A 10,985-nucleotide genomic window follows, 5' to 3' on the forward strand; every position below is an offset into this window, starting at 1 on the left:
TGGGCTCTCCCACTGAAATAACAAACAAATCCTCTCTTAACACGTCCTCCACTGACTGCCTTCCTTCCTTCACCACTGACTTCTTAAAAAAGTGTCCACGTTCTGCTTTCCTTCACTCCACACCCACACTCAGTTCTTACTTGTTTCATTCTGGCTTCTACCACCATCACTCTGTTGACATCACCTCGTCTGGGTACCAGTGACATCCTAGTTGCCTGAATCCTCCTTTTACTCAATCCCTCAGTCACATGAGTCCAGCCCCTTCATGGACTCACCTGGTTTCTGCCCTCTCTCTGGTTGCTCCATCTCAGCCTCCCAGGCAGGCTCTCCCCTTCTCTCGGGCTGGTGAGAGATCCCAGCCACAACAGCCACATCCCAGGGCCCTCTGATCCACTCTGTGCTCTCTCAGCGGGCAGGTCATTAATGTTAGTTGTTTGGGGTCTCCCGTTACTAGATGGGGAAACAGTGGAAACAGTGACAGACTTTATTTTTGGGGGCTCCAAAATCACTGCAGATGGTGATCGCAGCCATGAAATCAAAAGACGCTTGCTCCTTGGAAGAAAAGTTATGACCATCCTAGACAGCATATTAAAAAGCAGAGACATTACTTTGCCAACAAAGGTCCATCTAGTCAAAGCTATGTTTTTTCCAGTGGTCATGTATGGATATGAGAGTTGGACTATAAAGAAAGCTGAGTGCTGAAGAATTGATGCTTTTGAACTGTGATGTTGGAGAAGACTCTTGAGAGTCCCTTGGACTGCAAGGAGACCTATCCAGTCCATCCTAAAGGAGATCAGTCCTGAATATTCATTGGAAGGACTGATGCTGAAGTTGAAACTCCAATACTTTGGCCATCTGACACGAAGTACTGACTCATTTGAAAAGACCCTGATGCTGGGAAAGATTGAAGGCAGGAAGAAAAGGGGATAACAGAGAATGAGATGGTTGGATGGCATCACCAACTCAATGGACATGAGTTTGAATAAACTCCGAGAGTTGGTGATGGACAGGGAGTCCATGGGGTCACAAAGAGTCAGACACAACTGAGTGACTGAACTGAACTGTTACTATATATGCATCTATGACTCCTGAGATGATCATTGTCCACTTTCCTCTCCTCCCAAAAACATGTTAGGCACCCCACCATCCCTTTGGGACATGGCCAGGGACATGAGCCTAAGTGACAAATGTCACTTCAGGGCAAGAGCTTTAAGAATCAGTATGCAATTCGCTGCATCTCCTTTCTCGGCCTTCCTCGTAGTGGAAGTTTCTGTTGAGACAGAAGTTTCATCAGCCGGGTCCCTGAGTGCCTGTGACAAGCACAGTCTTCCTGATGACCCATTTTGGATTTGTGTCCTAGTAAGAAATAAATCTTGTTAATTACGGTGCTGAGATCTGGATTCAATCTGCTTACAATGTCTTTGTTGTTTTGGTATCAGGGTACTGCTGACCTCATAAAATGAATAGCTTCCTGCTCTATTTTCTCAAAATGTGAGTTTGGTGTTATTTCTTCCTTAAACATTTGATAGAATTCACCAGTGAAACTATCTGGGCTTAACATTTCCTTAAAAAGGGTTTTGATAATGAATTCAAATTCTTTATAGATAGAACTCTTTGGCTTTTCAGTTTCATCGTGTGTCCATTTTGGTCAACTGTAATCTGTCCATTTCATCTGTGTTGTCAAACTGATTGGCATGAAGTTTATAATACTTTCTTATTATTCTTCTGTTTCATTATTTATTATTTTTCTTATTTTTTTCACCTCTGAAGGTTCTGTGGTGATATCGTCTTTTTTTATTCTTTATATTCATAATTTATTTTCTTCCTTTCTCTCCTTGATCAATCTAACTAAGAATTTACCAATTTTGTTTATATTTTCAATGAACTGACTTTTGGCTTTGTTGATTTTGTTTGTCTATTTTCTATGCCACAAATATTTGCTCTTAATATTTCTTTCCTTCTCCTTACTTTGGGTTTACCTGGTTCTTCTTGTTCTAGTTTTTAAAGTGGAATCTTAAGATCGTTGATTTTTTATCTTTCTTCTTTTCTAACAAGCTAAATATTTTCCGTTAAGTACCCCTCTAGCTGTATATTACAAATTTTGATAGGTTATATTTTCATTGATCATTCAGCTCAAAATATTTAATTTCTAATGTTCCCTGTATTAAAAACAAGGCAACGGGCCCAAAATGGAGTTGCCTAGGCCCCATGTCACCAAACTGAGACTTGCAGTTTCAGCTCTCCCAGGAGTGATACGTTAAACCAGCCAGTCCGGCATCACCAGAGAGACATTAGTTAGATAACCTGCCTGTCAGACACCCACCTCCCACCCTGCCAGGAAAATGATCTTGCAATAACCAACCCGCTTTTGTGTCAAGTCTGACTTCCTTGTTCCTGCTGCTCCTCTCTGCCTATTAAAGTCTCTCATTTTGTACAGCTCCTCAGAGTTCCTTTCTATCTGCTGGACTGGATGCTGCCCTATCTGTGAATCAGTCAGTAAAGCCAACAAGGTCTTTAAAATGTACTCAATTGAGTTACGCTTTTTTAACCAGAAGCAGATGCCAGAATGGCATGAAGGGGAAGAAGGGAGCAGGAGCAGGTGGCGAGAGGGTCCAGGTGTGACTCGTGAAAGGGGAGAGGGAAGGAGGAGCTCTGGACACTGCAGGAGCACGGGGCTGGGTGCTGTGGTGTCCCCACTGCGCTGCCATTGCTGCGAGCTGCCTGGGGAGGGTGTAGCCCTGGTGTGAACACCCGAAGCTGCAGCAGCTGGGGGCTGTCAGCCAACTACCTTCCTCATAAGAGGGTGTCTTGAAGGGACCTGTGAGTGGTGCCCCTCCACGGCCACATACACCTCCCTGAACTAGGTCACCCTCCCTTGATACCTACTGTCACAGAACGACGTTCCTTCCCTTCGGAGATCTCACTTCCAGTTGTAACTACGCCCCTCAGGAACTTTATTTATGCATAAGGTCTGTCTCCCATGGAGGGCAGGAACACAGAACTTGTTCACCACTGCGTCTCCCACACACAGCAGCGTGCTCAGTAAGTGCTCGTTAGAGAAAGGAAAGAAAGAATGGGTGACTAGTAACTAACTCAGCTTCTCAGAACCCCCTGGCAGCAGGCGGCCCACCTGGGGGCGGCTGCTGCCCCCGTGAAATCAGCCGTGAGGGCGAGGGAGCTGTGCGGTTCTAATCGGCATGCAACAAGGGATACTTCAGGGGCTTCCCTGGTGGTCCAGTGGTTAAGAATCCGCCTTGCAATGCAGGGGACACCTATTTGATCCCTGGTCTGGAAGTTGCTCCTGGCCACAGAGCAACGAAGCCCATGTGCCACAATTACTGAATCCCGAGCCCTAGGGCGCATGCTTCACAAAAAGAGAAGCCATTGCAATGAGAAGCCCACACACTGCAATTAGAGAGTAGATCCCACCCGCCACAACTAGAGAAAGCCCACGCATGGCACAAAGACCCAGCACAGCCCAAAAATTACATCATAAAAAATTAAAAAGAAATAATGTTTCTAAAACCAGCAGATCTGAACGGCCACAAGTCCCCAGGAATCCTTCTTGTGAAGGGCACAACACTCCTTCCCCTGACTTACTCCAGAGGCAGTCACAGTTGTGAGGAGTGGCACAGACTTCTGCGACTCCCCACCCCTTACCCCCAGTGAACCGTCCCCAGGAAACAGCTACGAGTCCCTATACCGGATGTATACCCGCAACACACCCCCTCACTGTCCCCTCTCCTGCCACAGAAAGCTGCCCTTCACTCTGATTCCTTTGAAGGGCTTCAGCTCAGACAAGAGCAGCCCCTCAGGGTCCATAACATGGGATGAAAATACAGCCTCGTGTTAGGAGCACAGCTATAGACTCAGGTCCCAACTATCCAAGCTGCAGGACTCTGGGCAAATCACTTAACCTCTCTGAGCCCCCTCTTCTCATCTGTGAAGTGGAAATAGTAAAAAGGGCAAAACAGAGGCTGTTCTCAAGCATAAGCAGAATGTCTGCAATGATGGCTCTGAGTTCAAGGCTCTCAGAAACCCAGCTTTCCCCAGACTTTTTGGATCACAGGATGGCAAAGCTCAGGCCCACGTGGAATCCCAGTGTTCCGCGGAAAGCAGTTCAAGGGACACTGCTCTAGAGAATTCAGCTTTTCTCTTCAGATTGCTGTGGACCTTCTGAACTGTCACAGAGGAGATCTGGCTGGCAGTGGCCTCCTGCAACATCGTTCTGAGTTGTTGGGGGTCAGGTCTGGACTTCAGTGAGAGATGCTGTAATTCTTGAGTGCCTTCCAGACGGATGCTCTGTGGGATGCTGTGGGTGACCTTGTGTGACGCTCTTCTCTTTAATGATAAAAGGACCCTTTCTCTGGTAGGAATCCGTCATGCTTACAGAGCCATGGCATGTTTTAAACTGAGTTGCACCTAAGGGCTTCCCTGGTCGTTCAGATGGTAAAGAATCTGTCTGCAATGCAGGAGACCTGGGTTCAATCCCTGGATCGGGAAGATTCCCCTGGAGAAGGGAATGGCAACCCACTCCAGTATTCTTGCCTGGAGAATCCCATGGACAGACCATGGGGTCACAAAGAGTCGGACATGACTGAGCATCTAACATTTCACTAAGGTTAGAGGCCCACTCATTCTGCTCTTCATTTTGTAGATGGGAAAACAGGCTGGGTGAGGAAGCCAAGTTACTTGTCCAAGGTCACACGGAAGTGAGGGGTCTTGCTCAGGACCAGCCATTGGGCTGCATGGGAGATGACGTCTCCTTGGATAGAACTGGGCGAGTGAAGAGCCATTTGGTGGAGACTGGGAGGTCCCTCAGCCCTCAGCTCCTTCTCCCAACGTGGATTTATGAAGGATGTGAGGGGAGGGATGATGGCTGAAGGTTAGGGGTTAATAGGCGTGAGTCCAGATGACAAGCAGCTGGGCCCAGGCACAGACAAAGGTCTGCTTCCTCCCCTTTCTGGTGGTTCCAGGGATGAGAAGGCCGGGAAGGAACTTGCAACAGATGGAAGGGAGACCAGAGGAATTTGGAGTGGGCCCAAGGGGCCCGGCTCTAGGAAAATAAGGGGGAAGCATTCTCTGCTCCGAGAGAATGTTGTTTACGAGAGAAGAGCAGAGTCAGGGTCCCACCAGGGCAGGCTGGTGGGCTCTGGCTTCCATCTCCTGGCCATGACCGATCATACCAATTCACGTTTCTAGGACAACTGGAGAACCAAACAGGAACAACATTGAGGGTGATAAGAGGTGGCGGTAGCAGGCCGGGCCCAGCCAGACAAGTTGAGCTCAAAGATCAGAAGTTTTGAGGCCAGTTCTAAATTTAGCGTCCAATTTTTGAGGAAGCCAAAATGAGTTCTCCCTGCATGAAGTGTGTCAGAAGAAAAGATACAAATCCCAGGGAGCAGCTAGCACAGAGGGGGCGGCCCCCTCCCCCTTTTCAGCCAGAGAGGCTAAGAATGAGATCAACCAGGCTCTTTTTTAAAAAATAAATACCGCAGTGTCTTTTCAAACTAAGAGCTTTGAAAGAACTGCATATTGCATCCCCTCTTCTCTCTAACCTTGCTGCTTTTCTTTTTAAAAGGTATTACTCAGAAAGACCCTCAAAGCGGGACTTCCCTGGTGGTCCAGTGGTTAACATTTCACCTTTCAAGGCAGGGGGTGCAGGTTCAATCCCTACTCCAGGAGCTAAGATCCCACATGCGTTATGGCCAAAAAACCACAACATACAACAAGCAATATTAAAACAAATTCAATAAGGAGTTTTTAAAAAATGGTCCACAGCAAAAAAAAAAAAAAAGTCTTGAAAAAAATAAAAGAAAAAGACACTCAAAACAACTCAGGGTGTGTACGGAGATGGCAATTCAGGCCTCCGTTTCCCCATCCACACCAGACCTATCTGGCCTCACTCCCCACAAGTGGGCTCCTGGCCCTGGGAAGAGGGTGGGTCCCCCACCAGCGTGGGCTCTTTCTTTTGGCTCAAGTCAATCATCTCCTCAATAGATAATTCATCTGATTGACAACCCATCCGTTGCTGATGCCAGCATGCCCCACAAGAGAAGCCACCGGAGGCCCAGCTTCTCTGATAGGCACCATGGACGGTCCTACTGTGTTTGAATGGATGAAGGTCCAAAGACCTGGACCCCACCCTCGTTTTATTCTTTTGCCCATTTTATCTGAAATGTCCTCCACATTCTCCTGTCTGACCTTTACCCTCCTGAACCCTCACAGCCTGTTAGCTGTATGACCCTCAGCAAGTTATTTAAACCCCGTGTCGGTGTCAGGTTGTTTGCAAAGACAGCCACGGCGAGTCCTTCCATCCTGCATGCCCTTTGCAACGTGACTCGGCCACCCCACCCATGTCAGTTTCCTTCCATTTGACCCTGGGCTGGCTCGGTGACATCTGTGAACAAACCGAACTTGGTGGGCGTGATGCAATGTCACTTGCAGCTCCTGTGTTTGCACTCTGGGAAGAAGAGTAAAGAAGTCCCGGCCACCCTGCCGGACAGAGGAATCGCATACAGGACAACTGGAGCGCCCCAGCTAACGGCCAGTCCAAGGCCCTACTCACGGGACAAGGCCATGTGGGTCCTCCAGCAGCAGCCACGAGCATGGCTAATAACACTGTGGGGCAGAGAGGAGCGAGCTGCCCCTGCTGATCCCTGCCTGGATTCCTGGCCCTCAGGCCCGTGATCCAGGAAGACAACAGCTGTCTGAAGCTACTGCACTTGGGGATGGATCACTATGTAGCCATAGAGAAATCAGTCTCCTCATCAAACAGGGATATTGGTGGCTTCCTGCCTCACCGAAGGGTCGGGAAAATTAAACAAGTCAATCTGTATAAAGCACTTAGTGTCAGCACGGTGTAAGCACTCAACAAATGACAGTTCCCCACAACCTGAAATTACCTTGTTTACTTTTTTCTTTGTTGTTCAGTCGCTAAATTGTGGCTGACTCTTTGGCTTCCCTGTCCTTCACTGTCTCCCAGAATTTGCTCAAACTCATGTCCATTGGGTCGATGATGCCATCCAACCATCTCATCCTCTGTCATCCCCTTCGCCTACCTTCAATCTTTCCCAGCATCAGGGTCTTTTCCAATGAGTTGGCTCTTTGCATCAGGTGGCCAAAGTGTCAGAGCTTCAGCATCAGTCCTTTCAATGAATATTCAGGATTGATTTCCTTTAGGATTAACTGGTTTGATCTCCTTGCCATCCAAGGGACTCTCGAGTCTTCTCCAGCACCACAATTCAAAAGCATCAATTTTTTGGCACTCAGCCTTCTTTATGGTCCAACTCTCCCTTCCATACATGACTACTGGAAAAACCATAGCTTTGACTAGACAGACTTTTTCCTTGCTCATCCACAAACCCCTCCCACAATGGTGCCTGGCATATAGTGGTTACCCAGTAAACACAGATGAATGTCAAATGCCCTCTCTGTTCTGTGATGGCCTTCTACCCGAGGGATATTACCCTCCCTCCCCTGAGCCCCACCGCACTTCCCACACTGTAAATTCTGTTAAGCCCTGAGCTCTGACTGGTGGTCTCCCTTATAGAAACCTTGCAATAAATTGTTCAGTGAACGAATGAGGCGTGGGAAGAATGCCACCTGCCTTAGTCGCCTACCCAGGCTTACTGTGATTTATAGAGAGATGAGTAGAGAAGGACTCAGGCACCTCAGAGCTTCTGCCAGAGGAGTGCAGTGCTGCTGCTGCTGTCTTCTGCTGCCATCTGTGTGAACTTTAACCTTTATGGTGGGAGAGAACCCAACATAGGGCTCCTGGAGGAAGCCTCCCTATTTCCTGCCCTGATCGCCAGCTGCTCTCACAGGTTTGAAAGTACAGGGTATGATGTCGCAGACCTGGGAAGGAACTGATGACCTTTTGAGTTCATTCCCATTGTTGACGGAAGCCTGGAGTTCCACTTTTAGCTGGAAAATAGCTGATTCTTAAGCCATAATTCAATCAGGTATCAGTTTAATATCTCTTAAGATTTGTATCGCAAATCTTAAGATTTTGGCTTCCCAGCTGGTGTCAGTGGTAAAGAACCCATCTGCCAATGCAGGAGACACGAGGGATGTGGATTTGATTGCTGGGTTGGGAAGATCGCCTGGAGGAGAGCATGGCCATCCACGCCAGTATTCTTGCCTGGAGAAACCCATGGACAGAGGAGCTGGAAGGCTACAGTCCATGGGGTTGCAAAGAGTCGGACATGACTAAAGCGACTTAGCACAGCACGAGATTTGCATGGTCCAAAGAGATAACAGAACATGAAGGAATGCAGGATTCCATCTGGTTTGAACCTCTTATGCTTTAGATAGAAAATGGTCTGACTAACCATAAAAGCCAAAGATGCAAAATCAAATCCGGCAGTAGACTTTCCTGGCAGGTGTGTAACATATCACTTAAATCTAGGTGCCCTAGCCAGGTGGCACCTCCTCTGAATGATGGGGTCAGGGACACAGCAATGACAGGGCACAGAAGATGTTCCGTAATCTCAGAAGAGTCAAGATGGCAAACCCCCAAACCATGTGAAATTAATATTATTATAGTTCCCTTGGTGAATGGGCATCTTTATAGATGTAAAAGTATAGAACTTTAAGGAAGCCAAATAATGGTATTAATGTTTTTATGTAAAAGAATCTGTGTACATTTGATATTCATGGATTTAAAACTCAATAGCACTTGGCCTATTTAGAGTAAAAATCTTGAAATTCCAATGAAAACTCAGTAAGAATGGAATTGATTCAGATTTACAATTTTAAACTGAGAACTCCCTGAACTTATAGTATGGGAACATTTAAGAGAACACAAAGTTCACCATATTTATAAGTTGAATTTATTGGAAGAATAATTTAAATTTAAATACTTGGAAAGGTTCTGTCTGTTAAGTCAGACCGCTATAGTACATAAAAGGAAACTGAACACAATAAATGTTTAAATGCAATTTAAAATGTTTAAAAGAGTTTAACTTCGTAACTGGAATCAAACATTCCAAATCTTTGTAAAAGTGATTGTGAAAATACATTGAACACAAATAAAGTAAGACTTGTAAGCTGAAGCTTAAGGAAGAACCAGGGTTTGTGAATTCCAATAAATCAAATTATTAATTTAATTTAATTTTTTTAAATTTAAATTTATTTAATTGGAGACTAATTACTTTACAATATCGTAAAAATATGGAACGCTTCACAAATTTGCGTGTCATCCTTGCGCAGGGGCCATGCTAATCTCTGTATCGTTCCAATTTTAGTATATGTGCTGCCGAAGCGAGCACCAAATTATTAATTTTAAAAGTCAGTGAAACCTTTGAATCATCTTTGTCTAGAAAATAAGATTTATGGTAATCTCTGGTGCCTTGTAGGATTGTTGAGAGGATTAAATGAGACACTGGGTTTAAAGAGTTTGGCACCATGACTGGTGCGTGGTAAGCTTTCAACACGACAGGCCAGCAATGACTAGTTTATTACGTATTTTTGTTGTTGTTTATCAGAGCTTCTTTTATTTATATATTTACTTGTATTTTATTTTTGGTTGCGCCGGGTCTCCGCTGCAGCCCGTGGGCTTTCTCTAGTTGCCGTGAACAGGGGCTACTCTGTGCTGCAGTGTGTGGCCTTCTCGTTGCTGTGACTTCTCCTGCTGGGGAGCTCCGGCTCTAGGCACTCAGGCTTCAACAGTTGTGGCGTACGGGCTTAGTTGCTCCACAGCACAGGGAATCTTCCCGGACCAGGGGGATCAAACCTGTGTGCCCAGCATTGGCAGGCATATTTCTATCTTATCCCTGTACCAGAGAAGTCCTAGTTTATTTAACTCTTTATTTTTTCTTTTTGTTCTTGGCCTTGTCCAGCATCTGACACTTAGTTCTCCAACCAGCTTGGGCCCCTGGCAGTGGAAGCATGGAGTCCTGGCAGTTACCAGACTTCCAGGGAATTCCTTCTGAACATTTTTATTTTGGCTGTGCCAGGTCTTAGTTGAGGCACACGGAAACTTCAGTTGAAACTTTAGAACTCTTAGTTGCAGCATGGTGGGATCTAGTTTCCAGACCAGGGATTGAACCCAGGCCCCCTGCCTCGGGAGTGTTGAATCTTAGCCACTGGACCACCAGGGGGGCAGGCTCATCCTCACTTTGTCTGTTGTTGTTCACTCGCTAAGTCATGTCCAAGTCTCTGTGGCCCCATGAACTACAGAACGCCAGGTTTCCCTGTCCTTCGCTATCTCCTGGAGGTTGCTCAAGTTCATGTCCATACGGCAGTCATAATGCTACTTTAAAAAAATACATCCTTGAGCAAGGTGGTCTCCCTGCATGCACTCTAGCCTCCCTGCTCTCTAGCACCCTGATTAACCCATTCTCCACACAGGAGCCAAAGCCATATCCTCCAAGGGTGAATCTCGCCACGTTCTTCCCTGGCTCAACATTGATATGCCATGTAGCCTGCTGACAGCGCTGCAGGTCTGGCTTCTGCTCAAGCAACTGCGTGCCATCACCCCAGATCAGGCACCTCGCCTTGCATCCGACAGTGGGACGGCCCCCACAGAAGGAGCTCTGCGCTGGGGGCCCTGAGCCCACCTGATTAAGCCCAGACTTCACCAGCAGCACTCAGAGCCCTGCCTTCCTAGCACAGGACAGAGGGGGTCTGTGAGTTCTGTTTTTCAGATTTAAAGATCTGCTCCCTTTCTGTTCCCCCAAATCTCATCCCCCAGATCCTAGATTCTAGGCCAAATTGGCTCTGTAAGCTTGTGACTATAAAATCAAAACCAAATACATTTCTTGTCAGACCCCAACCTTTGGCCTCTTACTCTTTACTTTCTTTCTTTACTACAATCCTCTAGTGCTCTTTAGTTTCCTTAGAATAAAACACAAGATCCTGGGCTTCCCTGGAGACTCAGTGGTAAAGAATCCCCCTTGCCAATGCAAGAGATGTGGGTTCGAGTCCTAGTCCAGGAAGATCAGACATGTGGAGGGGCAACTAAGCCTGTGGGCCACAATTAC

At 46.7% G+C, this 10,985-nt stretch overlaps 1 non-coding gene across 1 annotated transcript; it reads right to left on the bottom strand.

Annotated features, from left to right (window-relative positions):
* Nucleotides 1–9,168: 9,168 nt before the first annotated feature.
* LOC113878725 lies at nt 9,169–9,272 on the bottom strand. The gene has a single exon (XR_003507139.1). It is a non-coding gene; the product is annotated as a U6 spliceosomal RNA (small nuclear RNA).
* Between the last annotated feature and the right edge of the window lie 1,713 nt (nt 9,273–10,985).

The sequence above is a fragment of the Bos indicus x Bos taurus genome, chromosome 19 (assembly GCF_003369695.1).
Source record: "Bos indicus x Bos taurus breed Angus x Brahman F1 hybrid chromosome 19, Bos_hybrid_MaternalHap_v2.0, whole genome shotgun sequence".
In the NCBI taxonomy this organism is placed as follows: domain Eukaryota; kingdom Metazoa; phylum Chordata; class Mammalia; order Artiodactyla; family Bovidae; genus Bos; species Bos indicus x Bos taurus.